The 24,738-nt window shown below is 41.0% G+C and overlaps 1 protein-coding gene across 2 annotated transcripts in view; it reads left to right on the top strand.

Annotated features, from left to right (window-relative positions):
• The first annotated feature begins 752 nt into the window (after window positions 1-752).
• The window catches only part of SERTAD2 (SERTA domain containing 2), a 105,618-nt gene continuing 81,632 nt past the window's right edge, over window positions 753-24,738 (top strand). For both annotated transcript variants that reach the window (XM_084901099.1, XM_084901097.1), the window contains exon 1: window positions 753-1,518. The gene's annotated coding sequence lies outside the window, so the exon portion shown is untranslated. The remainder of the gene's footprint in view (window positions 1,519-24,738) is intronic.

Here is a 24,738-nt window from a genome sequence, read left to right as displayed (position 1 = left end):
TTGATCTGATTCACTCCCAATGTGGTTGCTCCTCGGGTGTGGGCTTTGGCCTTCGGGGCTCCCGGCTGCGCACGGCAGAGGCGGAGGAGCAGCAGCCGCAGCCTGAAGGCTGAGTAAGGAGCCAGCCGGCCCCCGCCGCCTCCTCCCGCCGGCGCGTGTGGGCACCACAGCCTGTCGCGATCGCAGTCACGCCGCCGGCAGCGGGGCCCTCCGCTCCCTCCCCCTCCCCCCTCCTCTCCCCTCCCCTCCCCGCGGCCCCAGCCCTCACTCTGCTCTCTGCGTGACTGACCCCAGCCGGGCGGGCGGGAGGGAGCGGGAGGGCGTGGGCCCGCCTACTTCTTCCCCTCTGTCTCGCTCCTCATTGGTCACACACTGGTGTCCATCACCCCCGGGCGGCCCCTGGATTGGCGGAAGGCGCCACTTGTGAAGCGAGGCGAGCCGAGTGACTCCGCGGGTCTCCCGGCGCCTCCTCTTTCCCTCCACCCCCCACTTCAACGTCCACCCACTCTCCCCACCCCCCCACTCCACTTCCCCCGCCCCCCACTCCACTTCCCCCGCCCCGATCGCGGCAGTGTCCTCAGTAGACTCAGTGGGCTGGGGGGAGGAGGGAGGGAGGGGGAAAAGCCAGCCGCCGAGCGAGCCGCGCTGTCATTGGTCGGCGCTCACGCCCGTCGGAGCGGCGGGCTTCGCCATTGGGTGGCTCCGCTCCGCTCCCCGCCCCCCAACGCCTCGCCCTCTCAGTCGCGGCCGCCTCCCTTCCCCAGGCTCGTCCGCGACCCCCTTTCCCCCGCTGCCGTCCCCGCCGATCCCCCCGGCCAGCTGGGCGGGGACCGCTCGCTGTGCGGCTCTGTGAAGTCTGTGAGTCACCGCACAGCCCATCCATCCCGTTACATGTCCTGAGCGAGCTGAGCGGGCGGTGCCGCCGCCGCCGCCGCCCCTGGTCGCAGCGCCCCTCTGATCCATGGCTGTCTGTCTGTACTGGTTACGGTGTAACCTCCTCCTCCTCCGCCTCCCTTCTCTCCTCCTCCTCCTCCTCCTCCTCAGGAGCCGCTGCAACTTCCCCTCAGCCAGCCTCCTCCTCAGCTCGGGGACCGCAAAGGCATGGGATAGACCCAGAGCGACTCGGGTCTCCCCTCCAGCCCTCGCTCCGTCCCCCGCTTTGAATTAAAAGTCTGTTCCTCGCTCCTCGTCGTCGTTTTGGAGATTTATTTATATCAGCCTTGTTACCCTCCCCTGATTTTATTTTCCCTCTCTGGAGCAGGGGGTCGCAGGGGACCCGGAGTTTATTTTAGGGACGGGGGCTCTCCCCCTCCTCCCCCCTCCCTCCCCCGCCACGTTTCTCCTTTTTCTCCGGCCGTGACTTGGTTTCCCCGCTCCTGTCGGCTCCCGCCGCCCGGACTCCCGTCCTGCCCGCGAGGGACGCCCGGCACCCCCGCCCGCAGCCCAGACGCCCCCTCCGCGCTGCCACCCCGACCCGTCTCGGCGCTGGACCCAGCGGCGCGACTTCCCCGCGGAAGGGTGAGTGCTGTGCGGGGTTTGGGGGGGAGCGATGGGGAAATGGGGGTGCCGTCCACAACGGGGAGGGCAGGGGTCGCCTTGTGGGGAGAGGGCTCCGGGTCCGGCGTGCACTGGAGGTGGAGACTGCCTCCCCCTCCCCCCCAGCTCTGGCTCCCCCACGCCCCTCCTTATGCCCCAGCCCTGCTGCTGTGTGTGTTTCTAGGTATTGCCAGGCTTCCACCATCGGGGCATTAGAAAGGCTTAGTCAAATGAGCGGTAATGGCACACTTTCTGTCTTTAGGATGCTTCCTTGAGCTGTAATAATAAGTCAGCAGTGTGATCTAAGAGGCTCTGTGACCTGCAAAAAAAAAAAAGTGTACAATGGCTCCTTGGGTACATGTTCCTCCAAACCAAAGTCCCAACTTTTATTTAGTAAAAAGGCAAGACAAAAAAGGCATTTCTGATTTGAATGTGCGATACTAGAGCAAGGGAAGGGAGGTTGCCTAGTGGTATGGCTTCCTATTTTTATTGTGAGATAGTTTTATAGGTTTCCTTTTGGGAGGAAAAAAAAAAAAAAGGAATTCACAGTTAAAGTAAAGGCTATGAAGTCTTTGAACCTGTTGGAGGAAAGCAAGGTAAGATGAAAATCCAGCTTCCTCCTGCATCTTCAGCTCACCTCTTGTCTAGCAAGAAATTACAACACCGAATTTTTTGTTTCTCAGGCACTGGGCACAGTGGGGGGTGTTAAGGATAAAAATAGTGGTGGTTTTTTGTTTTTTTTTCTTGTGCTATCCCTCTTTTGTATTTTTTATTGCTCTTAAGCAATGCCATGCTGCAGAGTTTTGTAAAAATTTAATTTGGTTTCTTGATTGTTGGTAGCTCAGAAGTATACATACTTGCTTTATGCTTTATGAGAATCTTGCCTTATGCAGTTTTAGTATTTAATTGGAGATAAAAGTAAAAACTCTGTGTAGTTACTCTGAATCGGCTTCTGAGGTTACTTTTCATAATTCAGCCTATTTAAAATGTTATTACTCTTTTTTGTATCAAGTTCTGGTCTGTGTTGTCCACAAGATTCAAATTAGGCCAAACCAAACGTGTTTTGATACATTAAAGTATAGGAAAGGCCTCTTAGTAGTTCATTCTCTCTTTCTCTTTCAGACTAATCAGAATAAGTCCTTACTAAATTTAAGTTTAAAGAATATTCTACTTGTACTAAAATCTGCCAGTTTTCTGTAGAAACATTTATTTTTTGAAGAGCAGAAATGTGTTTATGATCAGCCTAAAGTAGTCAAGTTGACTCAAATGTAAATGCTATGGTGAGGAAATGCTTGTCATAAGCTCCCAAATCTTGCCGAGTATTTCAGGAAGACTTACACAAAGCCTTTTTGAAGTGTTTAGTAAATTTGTCATGTGGCCTTTTGCCTGGGTGTCGGACTGAATCACTGAGAGGCCTCAAGCGCAGGAGCCAGGCTGCCTGAGTTTGAATCTTGCTGCCATCCTTAGATAGCTGTTTGACCTTGGTCAACTTTTAAACTGGCCTCTGCTGACTTTCTCCTGTAAACGGGAAGGATGACTTTTCCTTTAAGGGCTGCTGAAAGGATGACTAAGAATGCATGCCACAGAGCACTTGGTGTTAGCTGTTCCGTCATCACCACCTCCATAGAGAAGATGTCTAATACAGTGGTTAAGAGTGGGGCCTCTAGAATTAGATTCTGTAAGTTCAAGTCCCAGCAGTTCCTCTTGTCTATGTGACCATGGTCAAGTTAACCTCAGATTTCTTATCTGTAAAATGGGGATAATAGAAAACACTTAATAGGGTTCTTGTGGGGTCAGAATCAGTTAATGTATGCAAATATTTAAAAAAAATATTTTAATTGATTTCAGAGAGGAAATAAATGGGAGAGAGAGACACACACAGAAACATCAGTGATGAGAGAGAATCATTGATCGGTTGGCTGCCTCCTGCATGCCCCACTTGGGATCGAGCCCGCAACCCGGGCATGTGCCCTGACGACCAGGAATTAAAGCATGACCTCATGGTTCATAGGTCAGCACTCAACCTCTGAACCATGCCTGCTGGGCTGCAAAGATTTAAAATAAATTTTTTAAATTGATTTTTCTAGAGGGAGGAAGGGAGGAAGGGAGAAGAGAGAAAGAGAGAGAGAGAGAGAGAGAGAGAGAGAGAGAGGGAGAGAGGGGGGGAGAACATCACGTTGTTTCCCACTAATTTATGCATTCATTTTTTAAATTTTTATTAAATTTATTGGGGTGACTGGTTAATAGGATCGTATAGGTTTCAAGTATACATTTCTATGACACAAGATCTGTATATTGCACTGTCTGCCCGCCACCCAAAGTCACACCATTTACTGTCACCATAAATTATGTCCCATCCACTTGTAAGTGCTTCGGATTGAACTAGCAACCTTGGTGTGTCCAGATAACGCTCTAACCCAGTGGTCGGCAAACTCATTAGTCAACAGAGCCAAATATCAACAGTACAACGATGGAAATTTCTTTTGAGAGCCGAAAACTGACTTCTGCACGTGGGCACGAAGTTTCAATCGCACTGTACGTGTGTGCCTGTACATGGTATTTTGTGGAAGAGCTACACTCAAGGGGGCAAAGAGCTGCATGTGGCTCAAGAGCCACAGTTTGCTGACCACTGCTCTAACCAATTGTGTTGCTTGGCCAGGGCCATGCAAAGATTTTAACTAATATTTACCAGTAGTGCATCTTTGTAAAAATCTTGACTAGCATTTGAAACATCTTTTCAAGTTTAATTCCTTGTTATCCTCCTGGTATGTCTTGAAACATGAGTAAATTTTTTGTAAAGAATTGTTGCTGTCAAAATAAGCAGAATTATTATCAATATGTATGATATTCTTTGAGATTTATATTTTAAACTAGCATTTATATATATCTTTATGAAATTTAGTTATTTGATGAGCTGAGTTGATCACCCTTTCATTTAAACTTGCATAAGAGGATATATATATACTTCTACTATAGTAATTACTATCACACATTTGCTGTTATCTATGATTTTCTCCTTTACCAACAAGAAAGCTCTTTGAGGGTAAGAAAAGTGTTTCAGCCCAGCTGGCAGTATGGCTCAGTGGTTGAACTTTTACCTATGAATCAGGAGGTCACTGTTCGATTCCGGGTCAGCGCACATGCCTGGGTTGTGGGCTCCATCCCTAGTAAGGAGCATGCTGAAGGCAACCAATCAATGATCCTCTTTCGTCATTGATATTTTTATCTCTCTCTCCCTCTCCCTTCCTCTCTGAAATCAATAAAAAAAAAAATAGGTCTATAATAATAAAAACGTAATATATTAATTAGATCGGACAGCTGAACAACCTTCTGGACGTCCTTCCGGTCGAAGATGGGCTGTGAGGGCCAAGGCAAGCCGCCGCAGCTGAGAGGGCTGAGCCCCTTGCACAAATTTCGTTCAGTGGGCCTCTGTGTGTGTGTGTGTGTGTGTGTATGAGTGTTTCATTAATAATTTAATTTCCAGTATCTACCAGGGTGCCTGGTACATAAAGAAGCTTAATGAATGTTGTGGAATGAATTAAATAATGTTATTCCAAAGTTATATTTATGAGTTAGGTCCATGGTCGGCAAACTGTGGTTTTCGAGCCACATGCGGCCTGGGCAAGTCTGTTTTGAAGAAATGGCTTTAGAAGAAGTTTAAGTTTAAAAAATTTGGCTCTCAAAAGAAATTTCAATCGTACTGTTGATATTTGGCTCTGTTGACTAGTGAGTTTGCCCACCACTGGTGAATGACATGTAAGTAATGTTGTGGAGAATGCTAGTATTTGTATTGTTAAATTTAATTTTTATGGTCTCAATTATTATTTTTGTAAATAGAGAACAAATGAGGGGAATTACAGCATAACATACTTTATTAAGAAACTATTTTTCATTTTTGTCGAAACCTGTTTGGCTCAGTGGATAGAGCGTTGGCCTGCGGACTGAAGGGTCCTGGGTTCGATTCTGGTCAGGGGCATGTACCTTGGTTGCGGGCACATTCCCAGTAGGGGGTGTGCAAGAGGCAGCTGATCGATGATTCTCTCTCATCGATGTTTCTGGCTCTCTGTCCCTCTCTCTTCCTCTCTGTAAAAAATCAATAAAATATATTAAAAAAAAAAAAAAGAAACTATTTTTCATTTTAAGATTAAACTTAAAATAGTTAGAAAAGTACATATCAAATATCGTCCTTTGATACCTGACACGTCCATTTATTATTGTAAGATGTTCTGACTCCCAAATTTCTTGTTACTAAGTTGGATGTTAATATAAATGTGAATTATACAAATTAGATTTTTGCATGTCCCAAATGATGTTGCGATGTTATTATCAGCTTCAGAATTAATAATAATAAAGAGAATTTATTAAGCTAACGCTGTGAAAATAAAATGGCATCATTTCCTTAACGATCAAAGCTTTGTTTCTCTTCCCATTCAAGAATGAAACTCTCTTGCATAATCTTAATAAATAATTAACTTTAGAAATAGCTGTAGTAAATAGTGTAATAGGACTCATAAAGGAGGTATATGTAATTAGTAAGTAAAGCACTTTAAACTTCACAAACTTAATAGGCATTATACAATTAGGGAATATATATATATATATTTTTTTTTAAATAGAATTGATGAGGCCTAGCACCTGCTTCATTTATAGAATCACTCTGTTTTATTTGTCAATAAGATCCAGTTTAATTTATTATGCCCCTGAAATTATAAAATGCAAAAGTATCGTGTATTAAAAGAGATATCTTCAGTAACGAAATCTGGATACTGATTGACTGAGAAGTGTTAGTGTTCCCTAACATTGTTAAAACTTTTCAAATATGTATACCATATACTACAATGTGGATAATCTTGTATATATAATCCTTTGTTTTACCTAATCATCAATTACCGATTTTAGCTGAATATATTGCATTTTTATTGGCTAAAACAATTAATTTAGAAAACTTGCCCTTTGTTGTTTATATACCTTTAAAGCAGCCAGTCTAAAAATGAAATAAAAAAAAAAAAGGATTTATAGGCACTTAGAAAGTATACAAGTGTCTGGTCTGCAAGATGGAAGGTCACTTATTTTTCACTTAGCACATTTTAGCATGACTGTTTCTGTAGCTCACATCTCTTTCTTATCTCTTCCTTTTACTTACCATTTTTGTAAAGACATGTGAGTATTAGTATTTTATAGTCCTATATAATGTATCCAACTTTAAAAAAAAAAGCATCGTTTCTGCCCTAACCAGTTTGGCTCAGTGGATAGCGCGTTGGCCTGTGGACTGAAGGTCCTGTGTTTGATTCCGATCAAGGGCATGTACCTTGGTTGTGGGCACATCCCCCCAGTAGGGGATGTGTAGGAGGCAGTTCATCGATGTTTCTCAGTTTCTCTCTCATTGATATTTCTAACTCTCTCTCCCTCTCCCTTTCTCTCTGTAAAAAATCAATAAAATATATTTAAAAAATAAAAAAGCAATGCTTTTGATGAAAAATTCTTTGGAAAGAAGAGAAGAATGAGGTAGATAAAAACTTTAAGGCTTGTAATTTCTGTGCTATCTTCTAACATTAGGAAAATGAATAACTGTATACTAAGTCTTTCCATTAATTTTTAGAGTGGAAGGGAGGGAGAGATATATAGAGAGAAACATCAATATGAAAAGACATATCGATAGGTTGCCTTCCACATGTGCCCTAATCAGGGCCAGGGGTTGAGCCTGCAACCAAGGTATGTGCTCTTGACCGAAATCGAACTTGGGACCCTACAGTTCAAGAGCTGATGTTATTATATACACCGAGCCAAAGGGCTAGGGCTCATTATTGATGCCTCTCTCCCCCTCCCTCTCTCCCTCTCTCCCTCTCTCCCTCTCTCCCTCCCTCCCTCTCTCCCTCCCTCCCTCTCTCCCCCTCCCCCTCCCCCTCCCCCTCCCCCTCCCCCTCCCCCTCCCCCTCCCCCTCCCCCTCCCCCTCCCCTCCCCCTCCCCCTCCCCTCCCCCTCCCCCTCCCCCTCCCCCTCCCCCTCCCCCTCTCCCTCTCCCTCTTCCTTCTACTCTGAAATCAATAAAAAAATATATATATATATATATATTTTAAAAATGATAATGCTGAGTTTTGGTACATCTTGGGTTATAGCAGGGGTTGATGTAAGAACAAATTTTTATGTATAAGAGGTAATATATTTTATTAAGTTAAAGCTTGTAAAACTTGCACATTGCAGGAAAAATGTTCAGATACATTAGACTTTGTTAGAAGTATATTCAAAGAAAAATTAGTTTTTTATTTACTTCTAATTTTCCAAATGATTCTTTAGCTGCACTCGTTTATTTTTGAGCCTGGAATGCAGTGAAACGTGCACACATCAGAATATAGCGGGTTGTAGGATTTCATTTAATTTATTTGAAAATTTGAGCGAAGCTACGTCTGGAAAGGCCATGTATTAAACTAGTCTTCTCTTGTCCTTAAAAGTGAGTCAGCAGACTTTAAAAGTCAAAAGCCCACAGTTAGCACATTAGGTACATTTCTTTTAATTCAGCTTTACCTTTTTCTGGTTATTAGCAGAAGAGTTGTCACGGCCTCATGATGTTACTTTTTAAAATGGAACTGAATTCTAGTGTACTCAGAATAAGGCCTATCAAAACACGTGGACATACAAAGAAATAATTATTTCAACTAATATTGAGTATAGTGAGCAATTCTCCTCTAATACGAAGTTGCTTAGCAAAAAGCAACTTTAAAAATATAGTGTCCTTTCCCTCTTATTGTTCAACATTCAACTAACAGAAACTTAGAATGATAGATTTCTTCTCCTCTTTTGAACTTAAAGTCCACATTGATGTTTATAATGTTTTGTGTGGTGGTATGTATGACTCTTTGGTATATTGCATGTTTACTTTTGCCATAGTAAATAAAATGACCCAAACAGCTCACTTTTTATGTAATTTTTCCGTTTTTCACAACCCTCTTTCCTTTGTTCTACCATTGTTTTTCAGTTTTCTTAATATTTCCACATGGTTTTTTTTTTTTTTTTTTTTTAGTTTTTTTTATGCAGCATCTTTCTTATTTTGCTCTGTCTTCTCTTCACATGGGTATTCTTTTTTCCTTGACCACAGTAGGTTTTTTTCCGTTAGCTGTCTTTTGCCTCTGCCTCTGTATATGCTATGAAGTTAGTAGTTCTCATTTATTTCAGTCTGCTTTTATGAGGCTGATGCAGGGTCCTTCTAGGTAGAAAATTTGCTTTAGCTCACCTCAAAAGATCAGCTCCCAAAGCAACCTAATCTACACAGAACGTAAGGGACCATTTTTGTAAATCTAAAACCAAGCTTTAGCTTCAGTGAGGTGGGAAAAGAGGAAACTGTGACATGTTTATGTTACGGGGGATACCCGCAGAAATTTTTCTGTCCATGTGACTGAAACATCTCAGACATCCTCGCTTTGTTTTGCTGCACGCCCAGAGCCCGGTGAGCCCTGCGGGCTGTTTCAGCAGTGACCATCGCCACCTGACCACGAGGGCGGCGGCTGGCCTGGGAAACCGCATCAGGCACGAGGAGCAGCTCCTTTGTTGTGTTTTGCTCTCCTCGAAACCGACTGAACACCAGACCAAGCCCACTGCGAGCTTCTCCCGGGCTCACCATTGTTCAGTGATTAATGGTTCCTGGTGAAGTAGCCATCAGCTTTATTGTCCTCCCACGGCTTCCGCTCACATGAAATGTATCCCTTTGAGTTAACTTTTGTTTTGATTTTTAAGGGGTCTTTTCACCCAGGAAATCAAAGGGTATGTAAATGCATATGTATCATTAAACAAAAAAAAAGTTTACATAAAAAATCTTTTGAGTAAAATGTTTTCCTAAGGACCAAAACCACTGACTTGGAGAGAATATTGTATAGTTTCTCAAAATACCTGATATTATTCAGACTTTAGCAGTAGAAAAACTTTCCATTTGAGTAAACAAAATGAATCCTCCTTTTGATTTAGAAAACAGTCCACTGTTACTTTTTATTTAAACAATTCAGATATAAGATTAGATAAACTGTGTTTTGGAGTTGATTAAATAAGAGATTTCTCAGAAATTGTACTTTATAAAATCTGTGCCTTATGGAAGAAGCGTGGTCTTTTTTTGCACACTATGAAGCGTGGTCTTTTTTTGCACACCTATGTCCCATTCTTGACTTCCTTCCTTCCTTCCTTCCTTCCTTCCTCCCTCCCTTCCTTCCGTCCTTCCTTCCGTCCGTCCATCTGTCCGTCCGTCCGTCCGTCCGTCCAGCAGAAATGTATTGTGCACTTATGTGCCAGCTACTCTTACGTATTAGGCACATACATAGAGCAGTGGAGAAAAGAGACAAATACTCCTTTTCTAGTAGAAATTACATTCAAACAATTTTGTGTGTATAGAACTTAATATCTTCTATTTGGATTAGTCAGACCTAAACATTGTATAATAACGATCTGGAGAAAAGTAAGGTTTCTTTATACCAAGTCAAAGAACTTATGCCCTCTGACTTGGTATAAAGGAATCCTCAATCTTGAAACAAAACTCCATTTGAATGGACAATTTTCATTTGAGTTTGAGATGAAATATTGAAAACTGATAATGTAACTGGATGTTTCCAGCAGAAATCTGAAATTATCCTCATTGGTGAGCCCTGGGAAACCTGGCAGTGGACGTGATCTGAACTATTTACCAGATTTCTTTATACTTTCAAGTTGTTTTCTCCCTTTGCTTTGTTTTCTCTATAACAAAGTCTGGGGGGAAAAGTGTAACACTGAAAATTGCACAATGGAAATGTAGTCATCTCAGCTATATTGCACAATTAACAAGAACATCTTAACTTTGTTTTTGTCCAGTGTACAGAAAGAACTAATCTTTTGTTTCTATGATTGTAACGCTATGTAATTTTCTAAACAGACAAAACTCATACATTTCTACCTCATATATTAAAATAAAGTATTTTGTAGTAAAATAGCATTAATATTAAATGATACAATGATTTTCATTAATTATTTTATTTTTATTAATGAATATTTAATACATGTCCCAAGTCCTTGGGGCTATCACAGACTAATAAAACTTGGCGTTCACATTCCATTTGGGGAGACAAGAGATCTCCATGTGAAAAGGAAATCTCTTGTATTAAGCAGTATGGGATTTAGAATGGTGGGAAGTCTGGTGTGGGCCACTATAGTAAACTTGTCTTGGACTTGCTCTCTGGGGATCCTGGGTGACCTTCCTGTAAATCCATCCTTCCTTGTTAGTAAGGGCGAAGATGCTTAGCAGGTATTCCTGTACCTTAGGCCCCTCAGGGTAGAGCAGTCCCTCTTTTAGCTACTAACACTGCTCAGCTAGGAAGAGGAGGGGAAGGGAATGGAACACACATCTTAGCCATTTGTTACATTCCCTAGCTAGCTACCTAAGCAGAAACTCGGCACCTGAGAACACAGTATATAGACATACCTTTGATATGGGTGAGATTCTGAGGACAGGAGTCACTTCATAACTCTGGGAAGCCGGGGACATCGGTGGGGGCCCTAAATGGAAGAGACATGAAAGGGAAGGAGAGAAGTGGAGATGGAGCCTTCTACAATTACTGAAGAGACACAATTTTTTATTTCCCTTCAGTTTTGCCTGGGGTAGCCCTACCTGCCTGTGAAATGGGAGAGCTACAGGCTCAATATCGCAAATTTAGGAAGTCTATATATTACCATAATCTGTAGGTATAGTCTTTCTAAATTATTTTGGTTTGGAATAGCCAAATCCCTAATGTGTGTGTTTAAAAGTTCTCAAACATAATGCAGTGTGACTGTGGCTCCTATTTTTATTTTCCTGGATGTTTGAAAATATTGATTGCCTTTGTTTTTAGAGTGCCTTTATTTGTTTATTTGGACCTAATTCTAAGATAAAATAACACAATATATCCTTGTCTCTTAAATTTTAATTAGGGGGGGGTGGGCGGAGGGGAAGCCAAAGCTTCAATATTTATTTTAACGGTTGTTAAAAGTATTAGGACACTTCTGTGGAGACTTTTTTTTTGCTGTTTTTTTTAATGTAACAATGTCTATCAAGAACCCCCCCCCCTGCCCCCCCTGAAACTGTATCTATGCTGTGACACAGCTGTTTGATTCAAAAGGCCATCTAGGCACCCTGGCCGGGTGGCTCAGTTGATTGGAGCATTGTCTCTTACACTAAAAGGTTTCAGGCTTGATCCCTGGTTGGGGCACTTACAGGAGGCCACCAATCGATATTGTTATTTCTCTCTCCCTTCCTCTCTCTCTAAAATCAATAAACATATGCTCAGGTGAGGATTTAAGAAAAAAAGTTCACCTAGGATAGTTATATTAATTATCTAAATTGCTGTGTTGGTTTCAAAAGTGTATACATACGAATGATAAAACTTAGCAAATTATACATTTTAAATATATGCATTTATTGTATATCAATAAAACTTTTTTAAAGCCACATGGGTGTAAAGTATATTTCCAAGATGAAATCTATATTATAAGAATTATATTTTTAAAGTTTGTCATTTATTTTTATTTCTCTATTTCATCTACTCTTTATTCACCTCTACCCCATACCCCAGGCACACATATTTTAAGAAAAACAAATAGAACTGAGGAGGCCTGTGCGTGAGCTGAAATTTAGATAATTTAGATATAGGGCCTTAGAGAGCTTTTTTCTGTATGTATGGCTCACTGGAGTATCTTTAAGTAATTTGCACAAATTTGAATTTGGAGAATTAGAGTTGTGTGTTTTTCAAGGAATCTTCCTTTCCTTATAGTTTAACAGATTATGACTCATCTTTGGCATGGGATAAAGAGCTCGATTTAGTAAGACTTTTGTTTTTAAAAGAGAGCTTAAGTGGCTTAATGCTTTTCCTTAAATATTGTTCCTTTTTTTGCATTTCTATAATTTAAATTTTGGCATGTTGGAACATAGACTCTATGAATAGATTTGTTTAGGGAAAAAATTAAGTCTGCTCTCTTTTTCTTGTCCTCGTGGTCTTGAGCATAGCACCAGGAAACTTAAATAGGTTTGTTAAAGTGATGGCTAATATTAATTGAATATTTCCTGTGTCACCCAATGTATGTTTCAGGGAAGTTTCTTTATTGTTGGAATTAATCCTTACTTTAAGTTTAAAACACTGGCAATTTTTCACAAATAAAATATAGTCTACCAAAATTTTCAGGTTTGTCTTTATGGAGTTGGGATGGACTATCAGAGTATTAATGAGTTGTGACTTTAAAATTCAAGTTTTGCCGAAACCGGTTTGGCTCAGTGGGTAGAGCGTCGGCCTGTGGACTGAAAGGTCCCAGGTTCGATTCTGGTCAAGGGCATGTACCTTGGTTGCAGGGCACATCCCCAGTAGGGGATGTGCAAGAGGCAGCTGATTGATGTCTCTCTCTCATCGATGTTTCTAACTCTCTATCCTTCTCCCTTCCTCTCTGTGAAAAATCAATAAAATATATTTAAAAATAAATAAAAATAAAATTCAAGTTCTACTATACCAGTGTAATCAGTACATTAGAATCACTTGTGCCCAGGTCAAAACTTGGGGTGAGACCCTGGCTTCCATATTTTTCAAAATGCCCAAGATATTCTAATGGATAGCCACATTATACTCGGTAGTGCTGTGTCCCACACCATATTCCATCATTCCCAAAATCCCTATTATAAAACTTTTTGGACATTTAGGAAACTTGAAAGAATAATTCAACAAACACCCATATTCCCTATACTTAAATTTAGTAATTGCTAACCCTTTGCTTTATGACTCTCTTCCTCTCTTTCTCTCATACTTATTTTTTGTATCCTGTGAAAATAAGTTTCATATATAATAAATTTTACCATTAAATACTTCACTCTGCATCTCCTGAGAATAAGGACATTCTCCTATGTAACCACAATACCATTATCCCTTCTAAAACAATTAATAATAACTTGGAATACTTTTCAAGAGCTCAATTCCATTTTAAAGGATGTGAATTCATATTCTACTAAAAATCAAATGCGTGTGAAGTGAGAAGTTCTGCAGAATATAAAATTCTGGGAGTCTTGCTAAAATTGTGTTTCTTCTCTGTGTTTGCAAAGGCCATTACTTCATTTTTATGAGGCATAAATGCATTTTGTTATTATGATGAGGAAAGATCCTTTCTAGCGCTAACATGGCATGATGGTTTGAGAAAAACATTCATCAAAGTTCATGCCACAGCGTGGTTTACTGGAAAAAGCTCCGTTTCGAGCAAAACGTTGTTCATATACTTGCTCTGCCACTTACTGTGGGTGACCTTGGAGAAGTTACATTCCTTTATCGGAGTATTTTCAGAAACCACCCTCAAGCCTGCTGGAATCATCAGGAAGTTTGTCATTTCACAAGTGCAGAGGTAGGGCAGGGTTCAAGGTTGGTCACACCTGTGCCTCAGGTTCTTGGAATCTTTCTGCTGTGCCAGACTCCTTGGTGGTTTCCACCTTCTGTTCTGGCTCCTTCCTCAAGCTGCTTCACACTCATAACATGGTAGTCAGGGGAAGTCAGAAATCTCTCCACAGGGTGGGCCCTCAGTCTTTCTGTCTGACCTGACAGCTCTGCCCCTATGTGGACCTGTAACCTGGGAATGAGGTTAACTTAGGGAGAGGAAGGTAGGAATGGACATTACCACTAACTGTTCATTATTCCTCTCGAAGCCCAGTTTTCTTTGCTGTAAAATGGGAACAGTGATTATCTACCTCCGTGATTATTAACTGATACACTATAGGCAAAGCAACAAACACACAGCTGATAATTTAATAAATGCTAATTTCTGTTTTTTTCTTTTCTCCTTTCCATCTTATAGAAAATTTTGTCCTCCTTTGACACTGCCACACACCATACTAGTAAGCATACATGTGACTTTTCCTTAACTGGTCTTCTGCCTGTCCTCTCATCTCAGTATCATGGGCATAGCGTTTTATGTGTACTTTGCAACTGGTCATATACTGTCCACTAACGTATCTTGGCCCATCTTATTATTTCTGATGTATTTCAACTTCACTTTATATTATTCAAAAGCCATCGAAGGAAGACTGTCAACAGTGTATACATATTTATCACTCTCCAGATCACATGTGAACAAAAATATATTTAACTCACCGTAAAAACCAGTGTCAAAATAGATTGTTCTCCTTTTATTAAAAGAAAATTGCATCGTGCCCTGTGGAAAAGTAGCAGAATAAGATGCTCCGTTTGAAGTGTAGTATCTTAGTTGTCCAGGATGCACAGGGCTTTTTAAAAATATATATACGGTATATTATTGATTTTTTTTACAGAGAGGAAGGGAGAGGGAGAGTTAGAAACATCTATGAGCCGAAACCGGTTTGGCTCAGTGGATAGAGCGTCGGTCTGCGACTGAAGGGTCCCAGGTTCGATTCCGGTCAAGGGCATGTACATTGGTTGCGGGCACATCCCCGGTAGGGGGTGTGCAAGAGACAGCTGGTCGATGTTTCTCTCTCATCGACGTTTCTAGCTCTCTATCTCTCTCCCTTCCTCTCTGTAAAAAATCAATAAAATATATATATAGCCGAAACCGGTTTGGCTCAGTGGATAGAGTGTCGGTCTGCGGACTGAAAGGTCCCAGGTTCAATTCCGGTCAAGGGCATATTCATTGGCTGTGGGCACATCCCCAGTGGGCGGTGTTCAGGAGGTAGCTGATCGATGTCTCTCTCTCATCGATGTTTCTGGCTCTCTATCCCTCTCCCTTTCTCTCTGTAAAAAAATCAATAAAATATATTTTAAAAAATATATAAAGTCTATAAAGAATTAAAAAAAGGAAAAAGAAAAAAAAGAAACATCGATGAGAGAGATGAGAGAGAAACATCTATCAGCTGCCTCCTACACTCCCCCTACTGGGGATGTGCTCGCAACCAGGGTACATGCCCTTGACCAGAATCAAACCTGGGACCCTTCAGTCCATAGGCTGACGCTCTATCCACTGAGCCAACCGGTTAGGGCTGCATCAGCCTTTTGATACTTTGGGGAAATCTGGGCTTCTGTGGTAGTTTAACTGCCCTGGTTTCTCCAGAACTGGCTTTCTAAAAAGAATTGTGTGTATTTTACCAGCCAGTATTTTTTAATTTTTTTATTTTATGGTCTTGAACCCTCTCTCACGTACCATGAGAAAGTAATCTTCCAAAGACGTGTTTTCCAGGATGTGTGAACACTCTAGGGTCTTTGTTCAGGCATGCCCTTGTCAAAATATGTAGAGAAGGATTGTCTTTTTTTCTTCCCTGTGGGATTTCTAAAGCGCTCCTGAAACACCTGCAAAATTGTCACTATCGCATGGGAAGATCTTCACATTAACAACAACAACAACAGAAATCCTCCATCAGAACAACAGGATCGCTCTTGAAGAAGAGCAATCGAGCTTCCCTGACCCCTTAAGTAGAATATTTTATTCCTACCAACCTCCTGCAAGGGAATAGAAGGCTGAGAAGTCTGGAGTCTCTGTTGATTTGGAAGGCACTGAGCCTTGGCTTGTATCTTTTCAGTTACAGTTTTTTTTTACTTTGTCGTTAAATGTTTGTATTTAGTGTTGATAGGCATCTCTTGATCGATTAAGCTCTGTGAATACTGAAAATACGTAGGTTTTCTATGGTTCCATCCATACTTCATGCTTCTGCTGGCACGAGGGAGGCTTTTTAAAGGAACTATTTAAGTGTGTGTTGATGTGTCTTATACATCTCAAATGAAGGTTCTGCAAAAGTTAAAATTATAAGGCAGCACAATGAAAGCAGAACTCTAAACTAAATAATAGTTTTATTAAAGAAGCCAGAGGAGGGACACCCTGGCTGTAGTGAAAAATGCTAGTTTTTTGGGGAAAAGTTTGAAATTTGCGTTGTGTTTTCTTGAAGTGGTGACATATGATCTGAGCAAATTTTTAATTTTAGAATCTCGCAGAGAAGTTTTGTGGACAAGCTTCCCTTTGCTCTGTAACAAATGCTTTTACTGTTTAGCTAAGGTTTGCTACTAATGGTTCAGAGGCTGCAGTGAAAAGTGAAATGGCTGTTGTTTCCCATCTACTACCAGATTTTATTTTTATTTCCACTACCCAATGTTAAAAAAAGAAATGAAAAGAAAACAAAGATCAAGATTCAAAAGCTCAAACTAAAATTTAATTTCCTAACTAGAATAAGGCTGGCTTTGCCATGATGTGAACAGTCATGCATCGGAAATATTTGTTCATGGCTATACAGTTGGTCAAACTGATTGCTGGGATTAGCAGTTGAATCGGAAATGTATTTCTGTCCTCAGACACTCCATCAGTTAGGTGAAAAACCCATCAAGGCTAAGCAGTCCAGACAGACTCAGATTCTTTTTTACCTTTCTACTGAGAAATGTTACAGTAGTACCCTTAATTTTTAGTCTCCTTGAGAGAATGGAACAAAAGTCCAAGTGAGTAGGCTGAAGAGCAGTACATTATCTGCCTCTCGTTACCCAGGACTTAATACTGTAATGATATTTATTGCTCGAGCTTTGTCTTCTTCCTCGATTTTATCGCTCCTGTCTTCTGCTTGGAGCTTCTTATGGGCGGGATCTAAACTTGTCTGGAATGGATTCTAAGGGCAAACTGTTTTTGTCCCAGGTCATTTGTTGTTTTCATTTTCCATAAGGAGCTCTTATTTTGACTGAAAATTGCCGCACAACCAACAAACAATAATATGTTTACAGAAGCTTTTAAAAAATTATTTGGAAAAGCAATTATACTCGGAGGATGATTTTCTGAAAGACCTAAATATGGGGAAGTTTTAGGGCAAGGAGTCCCATTTTGCCATAGTAAGCATTGTGCCACTCAATGTGTGCATCTTTAACTATGCTGTGTGACTGAGTTGAAGCATTTGGGGATACTTACTGGTCAACTTGAGTTTTGAGAAATAGTTTTTAAAAATTACAGTTGGGCAAAAACAAAGGGAAGTTTGAGGGTATTATTAGAATTGCATTATGGTAGAAAATTTTGATTGTCAGAAAATTTGTCAGTAATTAGCCATAAATTTAGTTTGATTGGGGACCAAGTCATGGACTCCTGACAGTGATGCAGTTCATTTTGTCCTAACTTAGTCATAAAACCCTGTGCTACATGCTACCGGGACAGTACCATTGTCGAGTTCCACTGTAACTCATGTTGTATGTTATTACTAACATAGTGGCTACTAAGTGGTAAGTGCTCAAGTTGACAGAGGTGATGGATTTTAATATATATAACTGTTTTTTTACAGAGAGGGAGAGGGATAGAGAGTGAGAAACATCAATGAGAGAGAAACATCCATCAGCTGCCTCCTGCACACTTCCTACTGGGAATGTGCCCACAACCAAGGTACATGCCCTTGACCGGAATCGAATTTGGGACCCTTCAGTCCACAGGCTGACGCTCTATCCACTGAGCCAAACCGGTTTTGGCAGAGGTGATAGATTTTTTTTTTTTTTTAAGATTGTTCAAGATGTTTTTATTTATTTTTATGTATGTATTTATTTATTTAATTGAGTTCAGGAAGGGAGAGGGAGAGAGAGATAGAAACATCAATGATGAGAGAATCATTGATTGGCTGCCTCCTACACACCCCCTACTGGGGATGGAGCCTGCAACCTGGGCATGTGCCCTTGACTGAAATCGAACCTGGGACCCTTCAGTCTGCAGGCTGACGCCCTATCCATGGAGCCAATCCAGCTAGGCCAAGGTGATGGATTTTTGGTTTTGTTTTTTTGCGGTACTTTATTGTAAGAGCAATATGGGAACATTTTCTGTTGGGGTTAATTTAGGCCTGGCCGGTGTGGCTCAGCTGTTGAACATCGACTCATGAACCAAGAGATTATTCATTAGTTGATTCCAGGTCAGGGCATGTGCCCAGGTTTGGGGCTTGGTCCCCAGTAGGGGGCACATAGGAGCAGCCAATTGATGATGTTTCTCTCTCATCAATGTTTCTATCTCTCTCTTCCTCTCTCTCTAAAAATCAATAAAAACATATTCTTAAAAAAGGTTTCTTAATATGTTTAAGAAGATGCGGCCAATGTTACTAGCTAGAACTGGCCCTGCAAAAGTTGAACGGGTGCCATGTTTTCCATGCTACTGTTATGTCTCACTATAAAATGAAGGAAGTGTTAATAACACTTCCTACTTGTTTAGCACGTTTTCCTCCCCAGCTCTCAAAGGAGTTGGCCAATATTGGGCTGGATTCCCAGCCCATGTGTCTATTATTTTCTAATTCCTGTAATGTACATGTAATGATGTTGCCTAAAGATTTTTCACTTATCTTTTTTCCTCTGTTCTCCTAAAAATTGAAAAATAATATTTGCTATTGACATTCCCATTTCTCTGATACGAAAGAATAAGGCACATGGTGGGTAAATATTTGACCTGGGATTATATTGTAATCAGCCACGGAGCCAAAAACAGGACTGAGGGGTCTTCCTCGGCTTCACCTTATTTCTGGGCCTCAGTTTCTCCCTTTTCAGACATACTTACAGCAGGACTGAAGGAAATGCATTTCTAGGTACCAAAAATACTTCCCATGTCTCTTCTTCCGTGTTCCAATGGTATGGTTTACACTAGATTTATTGTCTGAAGTGAAGTTTCAGTGCCAGTTATAAACATGATCTGTTCCCATATTATTCCTGATTTGACTGCTGTCCCAGAAGGTGATGGATAGCTGAAGAAAGAGTATAGTGAATGCAGCCCCTATTTTCTTTTTGCCCTTCTAAATTTGATTTAATATAAGGTTGCTTGCTGCCAGGAAATTTCATGAATGGGCATATGTTAATAAGCCAGATTTTTTTTTTTTCCCCCTTTATAGTCATAAACTTAACAAAATAACTCCCCGAAGTGGATTCAGTGAGAGTATGTTAAAACTTGAGTGAGTACTTCCTGAACTTATAGGAGGAAGCAACTCCAACCACTCTGAAAATGAGGTGGTTCCTGTAAAACTTGGCTGCTGCAGGCTGAATGTATTTTGTGCTTTGAAGCACATCTTCCATAATTCCTTTTGTGAGTGAATGTTTGTAAAACTTGAGGAGGAGCCTGTAAAAACTAGAGGAATGGACTGTTCTGCTTTTAAAATGCTTTCAAACCTCCAACCGAGGATGAAGTTTCCGAGTGGCTTTTTTTTTTTTTTTTACTTTTTCCTTCAGAGTAACCAAAGTGAAAGTTGCATTTTGATCAGTTTTCATTAGTCTTCTTAGTGAAAACGGAAGCCCCAAAGTGTGGGCTGGTGCGTGCACACAAGGCAGTTTTCTGGTTTGGCTGCCCCTGCACGTGAACCGTTGCATGTACACACATGCCACACATAAAGAGTCCATTCTTGCTCCCTCACAGCCAGAGGAGGCTGGCCACTGCGGTCTTCTGCTCGGTGGAAATTGGCAGCCTTTCTTCCTCTGTAAACAACAGCCTGACGTCACCCCCTGCAGCAGTGATAGCAGACCCACTTCAGAGATTCTTGCAGAACGGCCGAAGGCCTGCTATGGGCTTTGATCATCTTCAGCCACACTTGAATAAATGCAATGCAGAGAAATCCGTTCATGTCAGGAATACTGGGGTAACTCCCCCCCCCCCATTTAAAAATAAAAATTGACTTTTCACATGTAATTCCCAGCAAGAAATATGTGTAATGAGCAGAAGAACTGTCGCTATTCCTAATAGAAATGAGCTAACGTGAGTCCAGAGAATGAAAAAGTTAGCATAAGTGGAGAAATGACTGAAATTCAGGCCTTCTAAACACTCTTTTGTTTCTCTTCTCCTTATATTAAATAATTTCTTCAGTAAGTTGTTAATTGTTCAATTCTGTTACTTCCTCTCCCACCTAAAGTGTGTGGGATGATGATTTATGAATTTCTTTTTCAGTCAAGGCATCTGTGCATTAAAATCAGATACAATCTTTTTGCATTTGGGAACTCTTAGACGACAAGGTCACCCACTCCCTTGTCTTAGAGAGGGCCTTTTGAAAAATCTAGCGTAAGTCTATACTCACAAGCTCAATGGGAAGGATTTATTAACATGATGATCCTGTTCTTTCATATTCTGAAAGCTACATAACATTGAGAGGCCAAATGATGGTAATTGTTTAGTGTTAACTGGAAGAGACAAAACCAACATGAAAGAAAGGATGTTCTGTTAGTTAGAAATCAGAATTTTCTTGGGGAAGAGTTGAGCCACTTGATAAAATATAACTAGTTATATAAAATAGTTGTGTTTCTCACTTGCCTACTTCTTGCTTATTTTCGGGCAGTTATAACAAATGGAAAGGAACAATTACTTTCCACGACTTATAGTTGCAGAGATGGTTTGGGAATACTGCAGGTTGTAGGTAATGTGGTTTTCCGTTTGTTTTCCCGTGTGACATTAAGAATAGGTGGGAAGGGCTGAAACCGGTTTGGCTCAGTGGTGGAGCGTCGGTCTGCGGACTAAAGGGTCCCAGGTTCGATTCTGGTCAGGGGCATGTACCTGGGTTGAGGGCACATCCCCCGTGGGGGGTGTGCAGGAGGCAGCTGGTCGATGTTTCTCTCTCATCAACATTTCTAGCTCTCTATCTCTCTCCCTTCCTCTCTGTAAAAAATCAATAAAATAAAAAAATAAATAAAAAAGAATAGGTGGGAAGCATTTAGAGTTGTGCGGACTACCCACAGTAAATTACCCACCTGAGCTAGCCCCCCTGATTTTGAGCTGTATGTTTAGGAAATTCACATAGTGTTGGTTTTTAGCTTACCCTTGACAGAAAATGTGTTAAAGCCCTAAATATTAAAAAGGGCACATATAATAAATTGCTTTCTTACACTGCACTTTGGTATAGAGTGGGCATTCAAAAACAAGTGAAGCTGTGAGCCTCAGAAGTTAGCTATATTAGCAACTTCAGCAAACGAGCATCATACAGTAGTTGACCAAATTATAACCAAGGAAAGAAGCGCATTTGGGGTGAAGGAAACATATTCTACTGCATAACTTCCAGTGAACCAAAAGAGCTGTTTCTTTTGTATTTTATTTCCTTAATTGGCATAAAATGCTCTTGCCTTTAAAAGACAATACTTGTGATTTTTAAAATCACCATAGAGATTAGTACATAAAATCTGCTTCCACAAAGAAAACGATTCACGGCCTTCTCTCACCATCCTTCGCTTTCTGTGAGTGACGGAGAACACGGAGCCAGTAGCAGCTACCCTTCCAGCCTCTGGCTTCTGCTGTGCAGGGAAGTCTCACCGTCCGGGTCTGCGGCGGGAGCAGAGCGCCTTTGCAGCCAGGGAGTGGCCCGTGCAGGGTGCACACCAGTCGGGGGCTTCCCCAGCGCTGCCCGTGGGGGAAGCCCACGCCCACGTCTGGCAGGAATGGCCGCAGGGGTCTGCCCAGCCCTGCTGTAAGTTAAAGCAACAACAACCTGTGTCCCAGTTTGTCACGTAACAGCAGTCAGCAGTGGAGTTTCTCATCACCGGGAGAGACTGTCCGTTATTGTAAACAAGTCGTAGTGGGGGCAGAGGACAGATGTCAGATAACTGAAGTCAGTGGTGGACCAGTGGAAACGCCGAGCGGGGCTTAGATTTTAACTCTTAAGCAATTACCGCACTGTCTGTCCCATGGTGGGTATCATTTGAACAGAAAACAAAGTAGGATTTTCATTTTCACCCTTCATTCAAGCGTTTGCTTTTTATTTGAACTCTGCAGAGTTTGTTGAACAACACCATTTTGGCTTTGTGTTGCAAACAGCCATGCCTCCGGGGTTTGTATGGCTGGTGCCTTGCAGGGTGTAAGCTTTCACAGGACTGTTATTTTATTTAAAAACCCACAGCTGCAGCCGCCATGTGCGGTATTTCCCTTCCCCTTCATAGATGGGAACACAGAATTCTCAGAGTGTCCGATGCAGGACACACAGCTAGTAAGCAGCAGAGCCGAGACTGGAATCCTTGTCTATGGACTTCTGCACCCCTGCCCCCTTCACTGGGCCAGGAGCATCCAGCGTTACGGTCTTGTGTGCCTCTCGTTTCACAGCTGCACCGAAAGCCGCAGTCAGCAGAGCCAGCTTAGTGACCAGTCATGTTGCTTACAGCAGGAACGTATAGATCGCAAAGGGCAACTTCTTGATTGACGTTGACATTAGTAAACCAATAAAAAATAGGAGCCTTGTTATTTCTTACTTAGAATCAAAATGGCAGCACACAGTGAACCTTAAGGATCATTTAGTTTTCATATACAGTTTTTACTTTTTAAAGATAGAGGAAAGCCCTTTATAAGGAAAGTGAAACTCTAGTCAATGCAGGGACAAGGTCCCATTTCCCCAGACTCAGACCAATGTGCTCTTTCTTTCTTTCTTTCTTTCTTTTTAAAAAATATATATATTTTATTAAATTTTTACAGAGAGGAAGGGAGAGGGATAGAGAGTTAGAAACATCAATGAGAGAGAAACATTGATCAGTTGCCTCCTGCACACTCCCTACTGGGGATGTGCCTGCAACCAAGATACATGCCCTTGACCAGAATTGAACCTGGGACCCTCTGGTTCCAACTCTGGTAGAACTCCTAGTCTAGGAGACAATTTGCATATTACCCTTTTATTATATAGGATTACATTCCTTTGTAGTTCATATTTTAAGAATACTAAGTATAATTCACCTGATTGATTTCATGATCATTAATGGATAATGATCTCTAGTTGGAGAAATATTATGCTAGACATTAAAAGTAGTAGGTAGTTAAGTTCATGTGTAAATACGTATTTGGGCATGAATATTTATTTAGTCTTGCTAAAGAAATAACTTACATTCTAGAAAAGATACTGGTGACAAATATGCAGTGACAAATATGCAGCAATGCCTTTTCTAGTTCCCATGGTGGATAGGACAGCGCTTTTCCTACTGAGGAGTATATAGGGGTGAATAAAGTAAAGTAAGGAAAACTAGTGCGTTCAGCCACATTACACTCTGATTTGGACTTAACTTTTGCTGAGAAATATATACTGAAGTTCTGTAGACCTAGAAAATTTCCCAGAGTGCTTTCAGTTCTGTCTTAAAACATCAATACAGCTTTCTTAAAAACATTGTTGTTTTTAAGGAAGCTGTTCATTGTAACATTGTAAAGAGATGGTTGATGGCTTTATGTATCCAAGAGTCCATAGAAGAAGTACGGCCTCTTGTTTTTGATCTTCTATTGAAATATCTGAATCCACACCTTCTATTTCTTAGGCTGAATCGAGAGATTCGGATAGAAACTCAATAGCAATACAGAATGACTCCTGAATGAGACATATGAAGACTCAGACAAGAGTGGTTGTGTTCCTTACTGCAAACAGAAGCCCACAGATATCCTAAATAACGGATAGCCCGCAGTGCTGTGGATCTCACTGTGAAAAGTGATCTCCATGTCCAAATATGTATTTACACATGAACTTAACTACCTGCTACTTTTAATGTCTAGCATAATATTTCTCCAACTAGAGATCATTATCCATTAATAATAAAATGTTTGGGAGGATTGGAGAATATAGTTAGGAATTTGGAGAGAGTTCATAAATGAGACACAGAAGTACTGACCATAAAGGACATGATTGATACATTTGACTACTCTTGATGAACTTCTATTCATTAAAAAGATTGGAGAAAATAGGTTGGGAAAGGGTTGCAGGTTTGACCACTGGTCAGGGCACATACCTGGGTTGCAGGTTTGATCCCCGGCTGGGCGAATACAAGAGGCAACCGATTAATGCCAGTGCTTCTCTCTCACATTGAGGTTTCACTCGCTCTCTTCCTCTCTCTCAAACCAATAAAAACATATTCTCGGGTGAGGACCAAAAAATAATAAATTTTAAAATATATTGGAAAAATATTTAGAACACATATAACAGACGAAGGACTTATATTCAGAATATATAACTAATTATTGGTGTGAGTGTGTACAACTATGGCAGGAAAAAGTTTGGCAGTATCTAGTGAAGCCGAAGACAACATACTTTTCTTTTTTTTTTTTTTTTTTGAAGACAACATACTTTTCATCCAGTAGTTTCACTACTAATTTATACCTTAGGGAAGCAGTTCCTCAAACCTTTTGATCTCACTGTAAACTTGTAGAAATTATTGACCTCAAAAAACTTTTGTTTATGTGGATCATATCGATAGATAGCTACCATATTAAAAATATAGAAATTTTAAAATATTTTTTATGGAAAGCGCATTATGTGTTAATTTTTTATGAAAAATAACTAACTAGTGGGAAGAGTGGCATTATTTT

This window comes from Pipistrellus hanaki (assembly GCF_964339955.1).
Source record: "Pipistrellus hanaki genome assembly, chromosome: 12".
NCBI lineage: Eukaryota > Metazoa > Chordata > Mammalia > Chiroptera > Vespertilionidae > Pipistrellus > Pipistrellus hanaki.
This window is presented reverse-complemented; position numbering and strand designations above follow the sequence as displayed.